Genomic DNA, 20589 nt, shown 5'->3' on the forward strand with positions numbered 1-20589 from the left:
AGTATAATAATTAATACCTTAGTACTTAGGTCTTTGCTCTTGAAAAGGACTCCTGTCTCTAGTCCATCTGGCTGCAGTTGTGTCTCTCTCTGAACGAAGCAAACAGTAGTCATGCAATTGGCAGAGTAGGTGAAGGAGAATGTGTACTCTGAGCAGAGATTAGACTTAAAATACTGTAACGTGCCAGAGCTAGTCTTGCTCACATGCTACCTGGCTTAGCAATTAGTCACTTATTTATGTACTTCATTAGATCATAGTCAGAGCAGCACAGTATTTGCTTCATGAGTGATTGTCTACCACTGCCAAACAGGCTTCAATCTAGGTTCTGAAGCTCAGGTGAAATTCTACCTGGTAACAAACCACCTTATAACTCAAGAGGGACTGGCAGAATTCTATCTAGATTAAATCTGTTGTTTCCAAACCAGTTTTCTTCCTACAAATGAGACCTCTTGGAGGTAGCATAGCTACTCTTAGTGTTCTAATGCAGCTTTTCTTGGCATTTGAGAAATCGTTGCCATACAGCTGTGTACAGCTGTCTTTTTGCAACCAGGATCTGCCATGGTGCTTACAAGGCATCTGAAACTGATTTGGAGCGCTGTGCTATGGCAATTGCCTGGTGAAAACACAGGAGAAAGTAGGTTTTCTGCAGCAGATCTTTTGCTTAGAGCCTTATCTAGAGCCTATACATGAACTTGGGAATGGAGAAAGTTGTTTTTGTGCAATGAATAGCACAGTCAACACATCATCTTTTACTCTTTTTGTCTGGGTTCAAGTGTAATGAAGCCCAAAATGCTGGCAAGAAAAAAAACACCTGTTTTGCTGTGCTTTAAAGTAAATACATTCACCTGGCTGGGCTAGTTCCAGCATAATAATAATAGCTTTGTGGGTTTTATAAAGAATAAAACTAAATGTTGCAATGAACTGTTGCCAGTGACTATCTGGTTCTAAGGTTTAGAGCTCATGCTGGACACTTTATTGCTCTTTTCAGTGAAAATACCCTTAGGGACTTAGGTCCAGTATAGTTAATATAAAGCAGGAACAGAAACACATTTCCAGGCTTTTTCCTCAGACGCTAACTCAGAAGTTATCAAGAGAAGATCCTCCTCATAGCTGCTTATCAGTGGTGTGGTTTTCACAGTGCCAGTATATCACTGTTACTGGCTCGGTTTCAGACCTCAGACGTTTAAGCAAACACTGTCAGGAACACAAATGACTTTCTAGTTGTCAGTATTTTTTCTGGAAGCAGATGGTCTTCCACCCAGCCAGTGAGTAGGGAGATGACAGTTGTCTCTCGCATTTTCTTGTAGTGTCCGAGGGCAGCAGTCCGGGGTGCCTTAGTGCCCTCGTCTCGAAGAGCGCAGGGCTGGAAGAACTGAGATCGGCTGGGGCGCAATGCGCCCCTCACCCGGCTCTGGCCGCGGAGCCGCGGCAGCGGCACCTGCCCGGCCGCTCCTGCCGAGGAGGGTGCGCGGCCCGCCCGGGGCAGCGCTGCGCTCCCTGCCAGCCTCCGAACGCCGCTGACAGGGCACCTGCGCTCCCGGGCAGCGGGAGATCCGCGGGGCAGCCGCGCCGGTGGGACCCTCGCAGCCCCCGCGCGTCCGTGCAGCGGCGGCACGGAGCCCTGCGCGGTGCCCGGCGCGGTGCCCTGCGCTCCGCCTCGCAGGGTCCCCGCCGGACATCGCGGCCGCAGCTCCGGCCCGCCGCGGGAAGGACGGAGGGAGGCGCGGGCTGCGCGGGGCGGCCGGCAGGGGGCAGCAGCCGGCGCGCGGCTCCTGCGCGGGCGGCGGGCGGGAGCGAGGGGAGCGGCTGCGCTGAGCCCCGGAGCCGCCGGGAACCTGCTCGGGTCCTGCGGGGCTCCGGCACTCCCGGCCGAGGGCGCACCGCCTCCCATGCGCCGGGGGCCGCGCGGCTCTCAGCCCTCTCGCCCCCGAGAGCGCCTCGTCGCGGGGCGCCCGGACGGGACGCCGGCGCGGAGCGGTGAGGCAAGGCCCGGGAGGGCGGGCGCGCCAGGTGGGCGGTGGGCGCCGTGCCGGGGCGCGGGCAGTGCCGGGCGGCGGCGCTCGGAGCCGGCGGAGCCCGAGGCCGCGGGGCTGCTCCGCGCCGGTGTGCGCTCGGAGCCGCGGCCCGCGGGCTCTCGCTCTGCCCCGGCTGCGGGAGCGCCTTCGGCTCCGCTCCGCTCCGCTCCGCGGGATTCTTGCGCCGCGTGTTTTGGCCGTGTAAGTAGCCATTTCAAAGCTGCTCTCCTCGCACGCTCGGTTTCCAGGAGCTGCATCCAGAGGCAGCGTAAGGAGCTGCTTCGTTTTGCCTGGGTGTCCCAGCAGCAGCCGTAGCTGCACGTAGCCTGAGCCGAATCCAGCAGTTTGTACGGGAGAGGGACAGAAGTGGATAACTCCCCTCACGAAGAACGCGTGTTGCAATTGTTCTTGCTTGGGGCCAGATCTTTTGGTCTAACTAAGCACAGTGCGCAAAGCATGAACAGTGTTTGGCGTTCGGTGTTTCTCTTCACTCTCCTGCCTCAGGCTTTGTTACCATGTCTCCTTTAATTCTCCCAACACTTGAGCTGTTTGTGCAAAGTTGTCAGGCTAGAGGGTATGTGCTGTAACAGAGGAGGATCTTGAAATACCTTTTCTTCTCCAGCTGTGGCTTTACATTTTTGCAACTGTCAGTGTGTCCACACATGTGTGTTTCATAGCTCTTGACACACTTGACATTAATTAATCCAATTTATTTTTTTCCAGATTCTAGATACATGAACAGTTTAGAGAGGCTGGCAGCAGTGAATCCTACAGGTCACTATGTTCTGGGGAAAAACTACTTCCTTTTGCTTCTTTTAATTTTTGTGCCTGATTCTGTATGGACTTTATAAAATGAATTATGCTTGGTTTTTGCTCACTATCTCTGTGCTGTTTCAGAGCTGTGTGCTTTCATTATTTGTCCACCTCAGCCGTTCCTTGTTTCAGGTTAAAGAATTCTTAGCTTTTTAGTCACCTTTCTTCTGTATCACTTGTTAGTGTAATCTCTCATTTCTGTTTTTTTTCATTTTTTCATAATTTTTTAAATCAAGGCATCAGCAAAACCGAGTTATATGCAAGATTTCAATACAAGAGGGTTATATAAGGGCATGATGATGTCTGCTAGTAGAGATGACTGATAATTTGGTGCATCAATATCGTGAATAGCCATCAAAATAATAGAAGTATTTGTAACTTGATGTGTCACCTGTTGATAAATCATTGTGATTAATTTTTAAAATCAAAAACCACTGTCTAACACACTAGTAGCTCAATACTAGTATAAGGGTATAAGTTTATGGATTAAATAGTTGCCTGATGAGCTCTTAATATTCTGTCAGTCTGCTGTGCATGTTCTTCCCGTCTTCTGTGGCAAGAGCAGGAAGAGAAAATAGCCCAAATCTGTCTGTTTATTGCTGTTTGTGGAACTGCCAATGCACTCTTAGAAAGCTGATCTACTAAGCTGTAGCTTGCCAACTTGGACTTCTTTCTGGTGTAAACTTTGTAGTAATCTACTGGTTGATGTGGTTTTCATCTATTCAGTATAATCAGGGATTTAAAATGAAACTGGATATTGCTGATATTCATTAGACACCTGCAATTCTTGATGCTTTCTTTTTCACCAGGGAACTCCATTTCCAGAGACTAGTGGGAGAATGGATTTAAGCAGACTAGGAGGAGAGATTGCCTTTAACAAGAAAAGTGCTGCAAAGTGAGCATTTTTAGCCAAGTTAGAAACATGAGGCCAGCTGGTATGGATTGTCGTAGGGAGTCCTTGAAAGTGAGTATAGGCAGGAAATATGGATTATTTATCATTATTGTGTCCTGAACATAACTTACAGGTTTTATTTAGGAGCAGGGCTAACTCCATGTCTTGGTGCTGATGATTTTAATCTGAAAAAGCTCCATTGTAATTGAAGGAACAATTTGATTCCTAACTCTCAGAAACACTTGGAGGTGTTGTATGGTGCAAGATTTCAGTCTTTCTGCATTTCATACAACAGGTTCCTTCAGAGCCCCAGCAGATTTAATTGTAGAAAATTAATTAGGTTGCTCCCAGGCAGTGATGGCTTTTATGATCTCAGTACAAAATCTTTGGTTATGCTGTAGGACAAACTGAGTAACTTTTAGAAATGTGCATTAAATGAAGGCTAAAAACAAAATAAGAAAGCAGAATCATCTCGAAGACTCATATTTGCCTCAGTGTGTGGCTCTGTGCAGACAGTGACAACAGAAAAGCAGGGTTTCCACACTGCACTCTCAGTTTTCTATGATGTGACATCAGATGTGTGATATTCAGACGATTCACAATGGCAGTTATAGTAAAAACGGAGGTGAAGTGCTGGTCAGACACTTAGTGGTACTTGGGATTTTCTTTTTTACTTTGAAAATCAGATTTATCATCTACAGTGCAGTCATTGCAGACACTTCTGTGGACATTAAATTCTATACAAGAGAAGTAAGGTTAGGTGGTTAAGCACTTAAAAAACCCAAGGAGCTCCAAAGTCAACCATGCATAAGCAATTTTAGCTGTGTCCCCTGTAGTGTTGTGTTGTCATAACAAGCTTCAGGTTTGGAAGGTTGTTATTTTTTGCAAGTAGGAAAAAAAGTAAAAGAAAACTTACTGTGTCAAACCAACTTCTTAAAGAGTTTGGGCCTTGATAGTAGCCCTTTTACCACAGTGTTGATAGGGAATGCATTTTGTAGCTTTAAATTGTGAAATGCTTCCAGTGGCAACAGTGCTGCCTGAAGAACAGATTCTCTGACAAGCCTTGTTCCCTTGAGAAGGCACATATTAGTTAGTTAGTAGTTACTACTACCTATCAGTAGTTCAGTTATTAGTTCTTTTGTTTTCAGAAAGCAGCTCTACCTGAACTAAATGCAGTTTGGACCATGACTTGGGTAAATGATAAAGCTAATTAGGATATGAATATATGTGGTCAGTATGTGACCGATGAACAGGGTTGCATTGTTAGCAGGATAAGTAACAGTGTTTTGCATTGCAATAGCTTGGTTTTTGTTCAGGATAGTTAGTACTTTACACTAGATAAAGTTCTGTTAATGTATATTAGATTTTTAGGAAGAATGCATAGTTAGTACTTAATTTAGAAGATTAATTAGAAGGATGTTAAGCAGATATAAAAAAAATTGATTAACAGAATGATCTGATGGACCTGATTTTGCCTTGTATCTTACTCTGTTAAAAGGAAGCAGAGCTGAGACCATGTACTTTAGTGTTGCCTGGTAACTTTTTGTTAATTTTTGTTCTTTGTATTAGTGACAATAACAGATTCAAATTCTGTAATTTAAACCAACCCAGTTTTCTCCTCCTGGAATGTTCTGTCCCACCCATTTTTCTCTTGGGGACTTGAGTGTCATGTCACAAATCAAATTTGTGTAACCCCTGCAGGGTTATGGCATTCCCAGAGATGGGTCAGTGTTCATAATTCTGGTTGCTGTTAAACAGTCAGCACTTGTCAGCACCATGTACTGACATCTGTTACATATTTTTTAAATGGTGGTACCAAGTGTTAAATATGGGGCTTCTCCACAGGAGCTGTTCTGGCACTAGAAATGCAGATAGGATCTCAGTCCAGTCCTTGTGAGGGCAAGTAGCCCTGTGGGCTGCTGAGGTGATGGATGTGTGAGTTCCTGGAATGTGGGCTTCTGGTTTCAACACTCCACTGGCTGCTCTCTGCTGCTCATCGAGGCCATTGGCATCTTGCTTTATCTCTGAACTTCTTCCTCTAGCTCTGAGCTAGGTATGGTAATTCCAGGATGTTGGTCAACTGTTAGATTTCCTGAAGATAGTTTGCATGCAAAGATACTTAAAAAAAAAAAAAAAAAAAAAAAAAGTCATTTGAATAAAAAAATATTTATTGTACGTGAATGAACCCAAATTATGTACTATGTGCTTCATAGGTTTATTACTGTGTTTCTCTAAATCACAGCCTAAGGTCTTATTGCTATTTCACATCAGTCCTGTGCTGCTGCTACTACTTGGCATCTCACTTCAGTATTTATTTTGGTCCTGGTTTTGGAATTTTCCTTCACAGGAAGATTCCAGGCTCCTTATATGGAAAATTTTATTTTAAAAAATTTACTTTTTCCATCAGTTCTGTAGATTTTTTTCTCAGTAAGTGCAAAAGCTCTTATTTAAAGCTCTGGTCTAAGAGCCAGTAAAGTCAAGGAAAAGGTTATCAGCAACTTCAGTGTCTTTCAGATCAAGCCACTCCCACCTGATGTGCTCTTGTCATTGGAAAGCAGGACCACTGATTTCAGCCATGAGTTTCCAGTGTTTTCTTTGACACTACGAGAGTTAGTAACTTATTCTTTAACTTGACAAGCTATACTTGTTGTATAGTTGGTTCCAGGAATTGGAGCCTTTGGAAGACTCTCTGGGTACCATAAAAATATTTAACTTACAGGATTTGGTAGATAAAATTACTCCCTTTGCAGAGGAGCCACTTGTTTGTAACTGTGATCCTTTATTCCCCTTCCTATAAGACTGCTATAAGCTCATGAGTTATATATAGCCATATATGATTAAAGGTAGAGAGAAATACAGAAAACTACCATTTTTTGAGTGATTCAACTTTGCTTACTTGTGCTTTTTTCCTAAATCCAAGCTTCTTAAAATATGAACATTAATAAAGGAATTGTCCCTTTTAATAAATCCAAGAGATAACTGCCGTGATGACAGAGTTCCAGCTTTTGAACTTTCAACTTCTGAACTTTCTTTATCTTTGGCTGGGTTGTATTGACCTCTTTTGGTACCAAAATGAAGTTTAGCAGAGAGACCTGGTAGTGATCAGACTCTCCCAGTTTCTCTGCTGATGAGCTGTCAGGGCTGATGCGACGCCTCGGACCTGGCTTGCCCAGGAGGTGGGACAAGGTCAGTCCTTCAGGACTGCATGGCCTGGAGAGATAAGAGAACAGGAGGAGAAGGCTTCCCAAAGTGAAATGTTTGTTGGGAGCCTGAGTCTGAAACACTGATAGAAGTACTGTGGTTTCCTGCTTGTTCCCTTCTATGTGACTCATGATATCCGAGTTGGAATGTGTTTTCTTTGCTCTGGTTTTGGGAAAAGGATGGATAAAGAAGCGCTTTTTAAGTTGTTCTTCATGAAACCTGCTTCTTGGTGAAAAACATCTGCTGTGCTTAGCCTTGCTGGATCAGCACTTGGATATATGTGAGCATGGATACAACTCCCCCAGGAGAAAAACGTCACTTGGATACTTGACTATTGTATGACTAAAATCTGTAATCCTGAATCAGGCGGATTCCCCTGATACTCCCTTTGGATTAGCTGCAGAGAAGTGCATGGAAGGACAAACCTATCTGTAAATGGCAAATTCAGCAAAACCATTGACACTAATCTGAGAGTAAATGTTTACTTGGAAAGCATTCAGATATCCTGGTGTTTTTTTCCACAGTAAAGATGATTGCTGTAGTCCTGACTTGGTAACATCAAATCATTAGTTGGTTGTGCATTATACTTACATTTTTGTTTGGTTATTTTTATCTAAAACATGTAGTTTCTACGAAAGTAAAAAAAAATATTTTTGCTTATCAGATTGGCAAAGAGAAGTAAGAGTCTGTCCAATCCCACCCTGCATAATTACAATAAAATGTCATCCCATGACACAAGCTGCCCAAAAGAGTGATAAATTGTATGGAGTGGATGCAATTACTTAATCTGGCAGAAATGAAAGCTGTCTCATTTTCTTGTAGTTCTGTGGAGCTGCATTCAGCAGCTGGGGAAGTGAGTGGGGAATAGTGGGCAAACCTCCTTGCTGATTTTCAGGGGCTCTATGTGAAATTGAAGCACTTTACTAAACCAGCATAAGAATAAGGATTTAAAAGAATAGAGTGGGTTAACCATTAACTTCTAGTATTGTTCGGTTTTGTTGGCCCAGGAAATGCTGTTCATGCATTGAAACACAGGGGTTAAGGCAGGATGTCAGTTTTGATTTTTTTGTAGTGATAAGCAGCCATTAAAAATATAATTTCTTATACTCCTTCTTCGTGCATTGCTTGTAGTATTAATACATATTGTACACCAAAAAGATTGTCTCTTTTTTTCTTTCTTTCTTACTGCCCCCCTTCAGTTCAGAAATTTGCTTAGATTAAGGCAATTGGAGTACTTTTGTTTCTCCTTATAGGAGTGTTTACAGTGTTGCAGGATCAGGTTCAGATTTATTACATAGGCACTCACAATGCTGCTGTAATTAATCAGTTGTCATAAAGCTGTGCCTTCTGCCTGTGTTTGTTGCTGGCCAATTCATCACACCATGGCTGAAGGCAGTGATAGTTAAGAGCACATTCAAAATTTAAATAATAATAACTAAGAATTATTTTAAACAAGAAACAATCCTTATGCAGTTTTGAATCATGAGGGCATGAAAGGTCCAAGATATCTTTGTTGCTTTCATACTGTTAAAATTGGACATAAACTATCATTTTCTGATTTCTTTTGAACTGTAGAGCTTGTGATTTAGTTGTGATTGTTTCTACTGCTTTGAAATGGGAATGGGGGAGAAACTGTTTCCAAATGTATCTTCCTGGCATTTGAAGATTTAGAAAGGTGGGGTTTATTTCTGCTTTTTGTTTTGCTGTTTTCCTAAAGTTATGTTAGAAGGGCTTTTCAAAACTCTGTGTTATGCAAAATGCCTGTTTCCTCAGACCATACGGATGTTATGTTAAAACAGGGAGCACATGGTGAAGCAGTGCCCAGAGTGATCCCATTCCAGTTGCATTCCTTTCAGCAAGTCTTCACCTATCTCCAACAGTGAGCACTCAAGTAGAAGATTAAAAGTCACTATATAAGACTACCTGACTAAGCAGTTTGTGCAGCAGCAGTGGACTCGGATTAAAAAAACCCAAATCCCCAAAAGACAGCATATGAAATTTGGTCACCCATTTTTAAAAGAGCATTCTATCACCTCTGGCATACAGATTTTATAAGGCAGCAAACGAAGTCCACAGTGTTGGAGGAGTTACTTGGTTTCCTTTGCCAGTGTTTTGTAATAGGCTGTTCTTGTTGTCATGCAGATTCAAGAAGTCTTACATTCACATTTTCAGTCCCTGTTTTCCAGTTTGCAGACACATGGGTGATGGTCAGTGTGCTGTAATAACTTGCCCTCAAGCACAAATAAGCTCAGGCTCTACTGCCAAGAGATGACCTTTGATTTCTTTTTACCTGATGCAATAAGGGCCCTATTCACTCTGCTTAGGCCAAGTCCACTTGAATAGATTTTCTTGAGCAGGAATGGTTATGAAAGTCCCAAACTTGGTCTAAGGGTGGCAGAGATTTCTGGATTGTAGATGACTTTGATACACTGAGTTAGATTTGGCTGTTATTGTGGTCAGAAGAGAGAAGTGTCTTCATTGTGACTAGCACAGCTGCCAACTCTGAAACTACACTATGAAGTACACTTTCTAAACTGCATCTGGTTTACAGAGATAGTGAGCAAAGTTAAAACTTTTGTTATATACAGACAAAAAAGAATACCTTAATCTGAAATGTCAGTGACTGTAGATACAGCCAAAAGGCTGGATGTGCTGCCAGTGAGTGGACCTGTATTGTGGTAGTCACACCTCCCCCTCTTGGTATCCTCCTCATCTGCTATATTGTTAAACTGTGAGGTACAGAGTCTCACTAAACTAAGTATAATATTTTTGCTCAAACTGCTGTGTTGCAAGTATTTTGGGGTTACCTTATTCTGAATAGAGTAGTGTATGGCTAAATGGGGAGGCAGAATGGAGTCACCTCTACTATGCAGTGACTAACTGTACTGATGGTTTCCACCGCTCTGTTAAAAAGAGGTTTTCTTTAACCTACCTTTCTCTGCAAGCCCATACAGGAATTACAGGGAAGTATAGTAGTTCTTACTGGTTTTTCTCTTCAACCCTTCTGGCTTTTGCAGATATAAGTGTGGGTACTTGTGTGCATTAGCTCTGGTGAATGACTTTTCAAGTAGCAAAGTTGATTCAGTTCTTTCAAAGTCAGACTACAATCATGTCTTACTCCTGCTCTCTAAGCAAACCTCTATTGGAAGCAGTGTCAAGGTTGCTTATAGGCTGAGAAAAATGCTAGACTATAACCTGATCTGGAAAAGATGACTGGAAGTCAAAAAGGCATCTTCCTGACTTATTTAGGTTTTTTGAATAATGCTACTGGCAAGGGTGACAGGGGCTGTTGGTGATTCTGCAAGGTTGGATCTTTTATCTGTCAACCATAAACTCATTCTTCGCAGACCACTGGATGGCATCTTCATAAATTTCCTAATAGGGAGATTTTGATCTGCAGCTGGTGAAATGTTTCAACTCCTCTGCTCCCTGAATGATAGCCCAAGATTCCTTGAATAAATTATTATCTTTGTGTTTTTTGTCAGGGACTGGTATCTCCTGTAGGAGTGTAACAGTTCGTGCAGTTTACACTAAATGGACTGAAATACTAACTGTCATCTAGACCACCAGAGCACATGAGGCATAGCAGCAAGACAAGATTTGTAGGATGTCTAAAATCCCTTTCAAGCTGACAGGATAAGAATAAACAGCTCCCTCTCCCAACACTTAAAGGATCTTGCAGTTCAACTTTAAAATGCAGGAGGCTGAAGGGTTCACCACATGGAGGTTATGATTGATACAAGCATTAGGATATTTCTGGAACCTGAACCATATAAGGACTTCAGAAAAATTATATTCAGTCGTGGCATCAGTCTTGGGGGTAGAACTGAAAATCTAAATTGATTCTGGATTTCTGAACATGGAGATTTTACATTTCTTCAGCTGTCACTAATCATGCTGATTCTTAATTTTCTCTTTCTTGAAAAGACACTAGGATAGTGTTGTTTGTCATCTTTACTAATTAAAGCTTAGTAACTTAGTTTTTTTCCCTTTTTTCTCCATTAACATCCTCTCATAGAAAAGAGACTCACCTCTGCAAATGTACCCCTTTAAGTGGTAAAGGCTTGGCAGCACAATTGGCATCTGATGCTACTATCTTGGTTGCCAGTCCAGTTTTGGAACTGAACTATTTGTAAGATTCTATATATATCCAGCCCAACAGATAAACATATTGAATGTCTGTGTTGTTGTGCTGGAGACCTCAGCTAAATTTTATTGTGGATGAAAGCTAAATAGAACTCTGTGAAACAGCTCTTCAGTGTGTTCTCCGAGTCATCCCTGTATTTACTTGCATTCAGAATTTAATATTTGCAAAAGATGTACAAGACAATTTACTGCCATTCTTCCAGCTGGCTGTCAGAATTCCATTGATAGTTTATTGTTTCATGTTGGGTTGAAGTTCCCTGGTATTCTATTTTAAAATGATGAAAAAAATACTTAATTTAACAGTGCTCTTGCAAGATCCCTTATTAGACCTATTGTTCATCATTATGTAGAAACATAAAAGAAAACAATAAATCTTCAAATTCCATTGTTGCATTTCTGTACCAGTATGTGGGAAGCCTCACATCAGAGAGAATTTTAATCAGAAATAAATTAGAATCTCATCATTCTTATAGTATTATTTAATAACAACATAATTTAGACAATCTTGCACAACTCATTCATTTCAAGATGTTTCAGGAGCCTAGACTCTGAAATGCACAATGAAGATGTGTAAGCTACACAGTGAGCTGTTTTTCTCTCTATGATCTAGCAGTTTTCTATACTTCCTCTTAAAGAACAAAACATTTAAGTCTTACTAGTAAGTATATGACATTTCCTTGATGTGAACAGTTGATTTTTTTTTTTTTTTAATGCTTTATTGAGCAAAGGCATGTTCAGCAGTTACCAGGATGACACAATAATCTCAGCACTGTTTATTTTGGACATGTGTCATTTATTTTTCAGTGGTCCCTAAAATATATTCCCACATGGGTACCCGAGAAGTTCTACATCCTTGTGTCTGTCCTCTGGTCAGTTGAAGCCTTTTGTTGCTCTCACGTACTGAAACTATTTAGTAAGTGTTTAGTGCCCAAATGACCCCAAATGCTAGAGGACAAGGTGTTGTTTGAATGTTTAGGATGGTGCCCCTGTGCCACTCCATGCCCCAGTACAGCACAGCCAAGCCGTTGCTCAGCTTTTTCATAACAGCTGAGTTGAACACAGCTGATTGAAGTGAAGCCCAAGCCATGTAGGAATTGCATGATAGAAAAGAGAAATCTCTTCCTTTTTTTGCCAAAATAAAACAGTTTGCTGCCTGCAGAAGAGGACTTCCATCATATTTCGAGTCTGTTATGAAAGCCTCGGTCACTTTTTCTTGGACATTTGTTAGTACACAATGTCCTCAGTGGGTACCTGTGGTGTTTTTCTTCTAGTTTTGGCAGTATTGAAATGTATGTTAAAACACTTGTCCTTGAAAACTTGAGTAGAAAAGGATTTGATGAGTTATTTTGGGATGTGTGCCCACATTAATCTCCATTAGAGCAAGTACAGGAGTCAGTGGTCTGCAGTGCAGCCCTGCACTGAAACACTGGGCAGAGTCCTTGGGCTACCAGGACATTGTTCAGGGGAGAGACAAGCTGGGTTGTGGCCTGGCCATTTATATCCATTTATAAATGTATTTTATTTCTAAGTGTATGGACTAATAAACTGACACTGAATAGCCTTGCTTTTACCTGTACAAACAAATAGGTTGGGTTGGGTTTCTTTGGGTTTTTTTCTCCTAATTTTTCTTCTGTGTCAAAGACCAATTCAGTCTTGGGGGAATGCCAGCCTTCCTTTAGAATGCTTAACCCAAGGCAGAGAGCTACATAACAGCCAGGGAAATCTCTGAAGTTCCCCAGAAATGGTTTTTATCCCATTTTATAGTTTAGTATATCAAGAATAATGCTATAGAAGCCCTTGGAGTCACTGTAGCTGAAGTTTGAAATTGAATCCCGAGGATATTCTTGCTAATTTCAATAGGATGCCTGTGTTGTATTTATAGGTACATGTTCCAGTTAGTAACTGTTCCTCTGAATAGAGTTTAACTTTAGAAAATTAAACATCTCTGATGATAGTGGGTATGAATAGCTGCCCAGAAGAGAAATACTGAGTCATTCTTGACAAGTCTGTTTTCTCTGTAACTGGGAGTTGCAAAGTGATCTCTTCCAAGGACTAAGAAGGCTCAGTTTAGCCATTAGAGATTGGCTAACAAGTTTAAAAGTGGTTTGGTTTGACTTTATGTGTTCCTGTACTGAAACATTTCTATCCTTGTCTGCTGTGGATAATATAGGAATATTTTCATAAAGCATTGTTATTTGGAGGTATTACTTATGCAGAGAGATGGTTCCCACTGATACAGCAAAGAAAATATTTCATTTCTGAATAAGCAAGCAAAGATTACAAGTCCACATCTCACACTGTCTTCTATTTTGTGTTCTGACACTGGTCACACCTCAGAAATCATGCCCATAGAACAGAAGGAACTTTGTAAAAGTTAATATTTTGAAATTATAGGTGTTCAGGTAATATGATGGGGAGAATTTTTTTTAATTAAAAAATAAATATGAGGACTGTGATATATTTAAACCTTCTACTGCTTAATTCCTTCCTTAGGAAGTCACAGCTATCAAATTCAGGATTTTTATATTGTCACAAATGTTTCTGTGAGTTCACAGCGGAATTGTTGACTCCTTTTACTCCCCTGTTATTGTGAATCAGCTCTAATTTATGGAAAGGGTAGTTTACATCAGTTTTTCTTTTTGTGTTGGAGCAATGCAGAGAGTTAATTGTGGTAGGCTAATGGCATACACATCTATTTATTTACCAGTAAATGAAATATTTATTTCAGAGGGTACGTTAGCAACAGGAACACTTGTTCTTCACCTATAAATGATGTTGAATGTTGCCTAGTACTTTAAAATTATTCTCTGAGGCACAGCTTCCTATATTTTGTCCTTTCTTTTACTACATGGAGGATATTGATGCTCAGGCATGTATTTACAATGTTTCTTGAACGCCATTCTCATTGGAAGCAGTTTTAAAAAAATGAGAAAAAAGGACTTGTGTCTGATAGACAGACATTCTTATTAAACAGATTGGTGAAAATCATGTTTTCTTTTTGCAAAAGGAAGGTATCTTCTAGCTTCACAATAATTATGTAATACACATTATTTTTACATAATGAGAGGGGTGTCTCCCAGCTGCATTACTAAGAAATAGCTGATTATACTCCTGAAATATGTTGTGTTTTACTTTCCTTGTACATGTGCCTTCAATTAGCTTTGCTGAAATATTTGTTTTCTTTGACCTTTTTAAACAGGGTGTGTTACAACTCTCTGAGTGGAGCTGGTGGGTCCTTGGTTTTCATGCAAAAGACAGGAGGTCCTCTGAACCACCAGTTAAATGCTGTTGGGAGTCTGTGTTTTGAAGGCAGACTAGGAAAAGTTTCTAACTTTCAGCCTTTCTTCAATTCTGAAAATGGCCTTCATTAAAGAAGGTTCAAGATTAAGTTTTCTTTTTCTCTTCTGAAAAGAGCATACAGAAAGTTAATTTTCTTTGACATAAGTACAGGTAAAGAAATCAGTATGGCTAACAGGGGTTCTAAGAAATTTCCATTATTCCTAGTTGTTCTGAAATGCAGTTAGATGCCTTGCAATATCAGTATCATGAAGACTTCTATTAAATAAATAGATTTGCAGACTGACATTTCATTTATAATCCTTCCCTCAGTTATTTCCATCAAGGGTATTCTAATTACCAGTCACAGCAGACAGTTTTACCTGAGTTTCCACAAAATGGAGTGGGTGTCAAAACAGTACCTGAACCAAATCTAAAGCACCACTCCACCTACTTACACTTAGAACAGTATTTAGATGAGGAACTTATTTTCAATGTTCAACCATAGCAGTGTTCACACAGATTTGTTTCGGTGTTTTTGTTACATTGCTTTTAATAGCAATGAGGGATTCACCTTTTTTGTATCAACGCTTATAGAGATTTCAGGTATTTCTACCTGACTTTTTAGGCTGTTCAATGTTATTGTTTCCATATCTTTCTACATCAGTAATCAGATAAGTGTTGATCAGGATTATTGAATGGTTAAAAAAGATTGTTTAATGAAAAGGATTTTTAACATGTAATCTCTCCCTTCCTCTTACATGTTCAGCCCCTTCTACATTCTTGGTTTAGAAGACTCAGATTGCAGCAAAAAGCTCTTCACAAGGAAAGGAAAATCCATTAAAATTCATGTAATGTGGTTTGTTAGAAGAGGTAATGATTTCTAATATGTAGAGCTGTGATAGCTTTCATGGTTTTCAAATGCTAAAACTGCTACAACCTGTCAGTTCTCTGAGGTGGTTAAGTGTGGAACAGGGAGTTCTTAATTGTGTGTGCAATGAGTGTTAGTGGATCTGTGGCAAAGGGAATATTCAGCCACATGTACACAGCACAAGTGGAATATGCCAGTTGAACACTGAGTAAGGTCTTTCATATGGGAACAGAACTGCTCAGTCTCTGCACGCTTTGAATCTTTGAATTTGTCTTATGTAGGGACTTTCCAGTTTGTTCTGCACTAGCAATCCCCAACAGTTATGACAAGAGTTGAAATTCTTTAAACCAGTGAATGGTGACAAGCTGGTGTCAAGATTCTTACAGTACCTCTTTAGACAGAGAAGGGAAGGTAAAAAACGAATCACCATGTGGTGGCTAAGCACAGTTCTAAAACTAATTTCAGGGATGTATAAAATTGCACAACCTACCACTTTGAAACCTTGAAATGAACTTAAGATAGGTTTGCAATTGTTTCCACACAGTTGCATCCCAAAAATCTCTTTGTCAATTTGGAGGGTAATGTGATCTCAATTTTGTGATTCATTTTACGTTTTGCATAATTCTCCTTTGCCTGGAAACTGCACGAGAATTTTACATGCAGCAAGCTTTTGTGAGAATTATCTAATACTTTCAAAAGGTAAAAAGGGGATAAAATCAGACTAACAAAGGAATTTTGGTGCAGTCTGAATCTTCAGAAAGTATAATTCTTCTGGGTTGTTATTTCAAAGATGTAAAAAGAACAACTAATTCAGTTTTTCTGTCACTTGATTTTGTGTTTTCTGGACTCTTTTTAAAAAGTTTGGTAAGTCTGAACTCCACATAAACTATCTTTTCAGAGTTTGTTGATTGTAAATCATGTTAGAATTACTAATTAATTTACCATGGCTATTCCAGTGTGTTTTCTTTGCAATTGAACTGGGTGTCAATTAACTAACTATATGTCATATTTTATACCACAAAAATGTACTTTAATTGATTATCAGACCTACGGTCTTAAGTCCATATTTAGGCCAATTATTGAGTTCAAGAAGACATTAGTAGGAGTTTTTAGGCCAGGGTCATTATTTTAATCCTTCCAGTTTTATGGTATTTATTACTAATGCACATTCAGCAAATATAGAATGTGTTGTGAACAAAGATTAAGAAAAATTAAATGAAACAAATCCTACTACTCAAATTCGACTGCAACTCAAGACCTATAAGCACGCACTTTCTTGCTTCTCCCTTTTGCTTACAAGATTAATGTCACAACCCTTGTTTGATCTTAAATTATATGTTCTTCAAGAAAGATGGAAGCAAATTTTTTGAATTGTGGCACCTTCCAGAATAACTATGTTTTTAAAAGCCAAAATTTGCATTTTGTGAATGGATATTTTTGGACATTGTGTGTATAGTTACTGTTGGATTCTGCCACCTTTGCCTCCTAGATTTTCAGAGAACAATTAAATATTATAGGGTCGGGTGCTGAATAATCGAGTTACACAGTTCTTCTGCTGAAATCCAGCCAAATGAGCTGAATTTGCTCTCAGAGAAGTGAAACATTTGCTGAATTACAGCTCTAGAAAAGGGACCAAACTCCTGAGCAGCCCAGGGTGGCTCTGGGCTCTGGGTTACTGCTCTGTTGAGGTTTGGGTGCCCTGTGGCAGCCGGGAAGGGGTTCCTGGAGAGCCCTGAGTGCGGCTCAGACACAGCTCAGGGGTTTTGGTGCTTGTGGGGCACTTACTGATCTCTGCGTGTGAGATTTCAGGCAAAGAAGTGAAAACTGGATCTTGATCAAGCTTACATTGGAGACAGGCACTGAGCTTTCTTGGACTGCAGTGGTGCTGGGCACAGCCAGAAGGAGAACCTGAAAATTCTCAAAGCATTTAGAATGAAAAAGAAAGGTACCTGCAGGGTTAGGTGGAGCAACTTGCCGATTTTGTTTAAATAAAATGTTTTCTCCATGTAAGTATCAGAACTTTTCATCAGATCTAATGCTTGATTTCTCTTTTATGCAGCTTTCAGAGACAAGTGTATGTTTTAATGTAGTTAATGAATATTTGAAGAGATTAAAACTTTGGTGGTAAGTGTCAACAGCTGCAGTTCAAGCTGTTGGATGTATGCACAAATTATGTAGCTAGATAAACCTGGCAAACTGTGAGTGCTTTATCAAAGTCTTGTGAATGTAGTGAATTTTGGATGCAATCCAAAGGACTTGCACCGAACATGATTTAATAGATTTGAACAACTAAACCAACACTATACTTTACAAATGTGCAAGGCAACAGATTCAAATGCAGTCTTAAAGGGTTTGATTCCCTTTAAAGCATTTCTAGATATTCTTTATGATTACCCCCCACCACCCACCCAAAGCCAAACAAACAAGCAAAAAACCCCTAAAAAATCAAAACCAAACTAAAACCAACCAACCAAACAGAAATCAAAATGGGAATTTTTCCTGGCAGTGAAAACATGACTTTGAACAATGCTCAATTTTCATACCTGCTTTCAGTTGCCATTGTCAGTAGCTGGCAAGATACACAATCTGACCGAAAAGAGAAATACTGAGGGAAAATGAAGTTGGCTTCATATATATGTTACTCACCAAGGTGGAAGAGGCTAAAAGCTCAGAGCACTTCTGAACTTGGTTGAGTTACTGTCTGTTTCTATATGATAAATCTCACATTCCTGTTGTGAGTTAACATAGAAGGGCTTGCATTGATTAAGTAGGTCCTGTACACATGCAGCTGTTCAGAAATTTCTGGTACAGCCAATACAAAGATGCAGATGTATGTGTTGACAGGACTTAACAAGAAGTATGGATTGATGCTAAAATGACATAGGAATTCATGGAAGTGAAATACCATCCACTCTCAATGCACAAAGGGCACAGTCACATGAAAAGCCACGTGTGAGCAGTCCCATGATAATTAAGAGGTGGGGATAACATCAGCTTTCTGCAAAATTTCAAACCTCTTAGTAGGAAGACGTTTCTTGAAGTTAATTAGCTGAAGGGTAATGCTTATCTTTGATTTCTCAGAAGATCTTTCTTCCCATTTTCTTAACTTTCTGTATGTGTGGTGTCTGTCCAGATAATTCTGTGTATTGTGTCATTAACTCTCTGAGAAATTGTTTTTTGTCCTTATTAGCAAATTTCTGTGATTGCCTATGAGCCTATTAGATTAGGTTTTTTACTGGCCATCCCCACCCCTTTTTGAAATCTCCATTACTATTCATATTTTTATTTACTAATGTTGTGAGAAAGAGTCTGGGTAAATGTCAGTAAATATCAAGGGATGGTTATGACTGGGTCATTGCAGTAGGGTAACTGCTGAGACAGCAGCAGCAGTTGGAAGATGTTACAAGCACTCACCTGCAGTGTGAAAGGGGAGGAGACTTTAGGCAGGGTCCTTTAATCATTTCTGTGACCTAATGCAGAATTTATTATATGCAATGAAACACAGCTCCCTTTCATTGTCACCCCGTGGTTCTGGAGAGGTTTGTATTCTATTCTATGCTGTGAGCTTGTTGGTTGGTTTAGTTGAGTGGTTTTCTGGGAGGGTGTGTTTTTGTTGGTTTTTTTTCCCCTCTACCCAGTTTCAATCAAAATATATCAAGCTTGTTTTCATCCAGCTTGGAAGTGAAATAGGGAACATTGCTGAAAAGTCAAATGTTCTAATGCAGTGGAGAAAGCCTTGTTGACTCTGTGAAGTAGAAGACTGTGGGTTGTTCCAGTTAAGAAATGAATATAGATTCTGCTGTATGCAGGGTTACTAGAGTTTTTTGCTAGAAAGATCTATAGTGCTTTTCAGCCCCTTCTGGGAAGGCAGTTTGACTTTTACAATGCAAGACTTATTGAACACAAGTACACTTCATCAGGCTTTTGAAAGTTTTCCTGCCAAATCCATGTTATTCAATCCCAGTGTTAACTGTATAGCCATTTCAGGTATTCATTTTGCCCTGGATCTTCTGGAGGGAAAATGATTGTCACGTTTGCACATTTTCATATCAAAGACACCACTGCCAAAATGACATGCCTTTCAGTAGGCTGTAAGCATCTAAGCTCTTAAAGTCACTTAAATATTTAGCAGTTTTTACACTATGTGCTACAAATGATATTTCAAAAGAAATGCATCTATGAGTTGTGGTAAGAGGTGTTTTGCAAAAGGCATTGAAATGCAGCTGAAAGTAGAGTTAGTAATGCAGCCTGCCATTGACAATGAAGATACAAATGAACTGAAAAATTGAAAACACATGCATGGACTTGAGGCACTGTTTTTAAGAACAGTCTCCAGAAACACTGGTCCTTCTCTTGTTTCTTTGCAAAACTAGATCTATCATATTATCTTTCCTGTTTTTCAAACGAGGTGCAGTTTATAGAAGGGATTAGTGGAGTGTACATTGCTTTTTCAATGTTTTTGTATCCCGTAGCAGGGTTCTTTTGAGACTGTGTCACTCCATACAAGGTTGTTGGATGAAAAGATTATTATGGAGTGAAAAATCTGAAAGAGAGTACATCTGGAAAAAAACCCAAGATGATAAGAACTTGAAACCATGTTGGTTACAATCCATGTTACAGACAGATCCTCCATCTTCAATAAGTGATATAAACAAATATTGTAACTTAGTATGCCTGGTAGTTAAGGGTCAGGTTTTAGGCAGCGAGACATTTATTTCCTTCTCAGTTCAGAATTAGTAAATGCTGTGTTAGGGGATCTGTCTAAATGTCTGGTGGTGGTGCTGGATGTGTAGACTTGTCTAATGTTTAAAGGAATGCAGCTTTTACTGAAAGTGCTAAAATATCAAATGGTGTGAATTGTTGCAGGAGATCCAGACTAAAAATCTGTTTTCAGAAGTGCTTCCCATCTTACAGCAAGCCAATTTTACAGTGTTAAGTAGTGAAAACGGTGAAGAAGTTGGAGAAAACCTCCGAGATCTACTGACAACTGTGAAACTGCAGGGGACGATGAAGTTTAGCTCAGCCTTAGTGCTTTCTTCCTCAGGACTAACTCAAACCTGTTACATGTGGAACTTTTGTTGTGATACTTTCCCAAGTACTCAACTTTTAATGCCTTTCATTTAAAAAACTAAACAATCAAATCATTAATCAATCGTGGAATTCTCTTTTGATGATGTTACAAATATTTTGGGGTTTCCTAAACCAAATTTGTTGTTTGATTTTTAGGAAAGGATGGGGAATATGTAACCTGTCCAGTTACCTGCAAACAATCTGCACTTTCCTAGAAGCAGGGTCTGTACTTTATCTAACTGCACATTTCTTACGTTCTTGTCAGTCCTGTCCCATTCTAGGCAGTTTTCAACTATCTGGCTGTC

At 40.1% G+C, this 20589-nt stretch overlaps 1 protein-coding gene across 2 annotated transcripts in view; it reads left to right on the forward strand.

The window, feature by feature from the left end:
* The first annotated feature begins 1789 nt into the window (after positions 1-1789).
* Positions 1790-20589, forward strand: part of THSD4 (thrombospondin type 1 domain containing 4) — a 236772-nt gene continuing 217972 nt past the window's right edge. The window contains exon 1 of one of the 2 annotated variants that reach the window (XM_030281191.4): positions 1790-1977. The gene's annotated coding sequence lies outside the window, so the exon portion shown is untranslated. Of the gene's footprint in view, positions 1978-2195; positions 2217-20589 lie in introns of those variants that run through there. The other variant, XM_072934125.1, reaches the window with a different exon arrangement.

Source organism: Taeniopygia guttata, chromosome 10 (genome assembly GCF_048771995.1).
Source record: "Taeniopygia guttata chromosome 10, bTaeGut7.mat, whole genome shotgun sequence".
In the NCBI taxonomy this organism is placed as follows: Eukaryota; Metazoa; Chordata; class Aves; order Passeriformes; family Estrildidae; genus Taeniopygia; species Taeniopygia guttata.